This window comes from Callorhinchus milii, unplaced genomic scaffold, assembly GCF_018977255.1.
Source record: "Callorhinchus milii isolate IMCB2004 unplaced genomic scaffold, IMCB_Cmil_1.0 Scaffold4, whole genome shotgun sequence".
Classification (NCBI taxonomy): domain Eukaryota; kingdom Metazoa; phylum Chordata; class Chondrichthyes; order Chimaeriformes; family Callorhinchidae; genus Callorhinchus; species Callorhinchus milii.
The window spans coordinates 7,436,357-7,437,614 of record NW_024704745.1 but is presented as its reverse complement, the minus strand read 5'-3'; the positions used below and the strand labels follow the sequence as shown (position 1 = coordinate 7,437,614).

At 39.1% G+C, this 1,258-nt stretch overlaps 1 non-coding gene across 1 annotated transcript; it reads left to right on the top strand.

The window, feature by feature from the left end:
• Positions 1-506: 506 nt before the first annotated feature.
• Positions 507-579, top strand: trnaa-cgc. The gene has a single exon. It is a non-coding gene; the product is annotated as a tRNA-Ala (tRNA).
• The last annotated feature ends 679 nt before the right edge of the window (positions 580-1,258 follow it).

Here is a 1,258-nt window from a genome sequence, read left to right as displayed (position 1 = left end):
TAATCTCATTAGTTCCTGGAATGTTCCTGCGGAAAATCATATGTTCCAAATAGCACCGCAGCAAGTACCTTATGTGCAACATTTGTGTCTGTCAAGTTTTCAGTCTACCAGGAGTAAAACTCTACTTGCCAATGGTATCCATTGTCATGGATACAGCATAGGAAAAAAAACATTGATCTCTGGCTGGGAGGTCCAGTGAGTGATCTAAAACAGAGATGTCTATGTTTTAACTACCAAATCTATGATCAACAGAAAAATTAGATGAAACGTTAAACCGAGGTCCTGTTTGGCTGTTCATTAAAGATTCCATAGTGCTATTCAAAAAGTGAAGGGAGTTTCTCCAGGTGTCCGCCAACAATCCCCCAGATAAAATTGGTTGTTCTTTTCGCGGCTGTTTGTGAGACATCGCTGTGTGCAAATTGGCTGCTGAGTTTGCATGTAAAATAAACAGTACTGCATTTCATATTAAAATCCTGTAAAGTGCTCTGAAATTTTTATAAATGTGGAGACCTGTAGCTCAGTGGTTAGAGCACTCGCCTCGCAAGCGAGAGGACCTGGGTTTGATTCCCGGCAGGTCGAAACGTTGGGCAAGTTTCCTTACTCAACATGTCTCTGTTTACCTAGCAGTAAGTAGGAACCCAGTTCTTTAGTCGATTGGCGGATCACTTTTTCCGGGGGTAATAATTCCTTCAAAATAAATAAAAAATAATTTGGTCACTCAATCCACGACTGTTTGTGGGACATTGCTGGACACAATTGGCTGCCGTGTTTCGCCTACAAAATATACAGTCGATTCACTATACAGTATATTCTGTGAAGCGCTTTGAGATGTCTTGAAGATGTGATAAAACACTGTATCAAATGCAAGGATAATTAGATTTATTATTCTGTGAAGCGCTTTGAGGCATCTCGAAGATGCGATAAGGCACTATATCAAATGCGAGGATTATTATAAGGTATAAAATTAAATGCAAGGATATTAAAAAATAATTCTTGCTTTTGGTATCATGCCTTTCACGTCAGCAGCATGTTCCAAAGTGCATCAAAGGATATATTGTAAAGTGGAGTGACTGTGTGTTTTGTGGACGAACATCACAGCAAATTTTGCACACAGAAATGTCCCACAAACAGTCATGCGGTGAATGATCAATTTTATTTGGAGGATTGTTAGAGAAGGAGAAACGCGCTACTCTTTTCAAATAGTGCATGAGATCTTTAACAACAACAACAAGATTACATTTGTATAGCGTCTTTCATG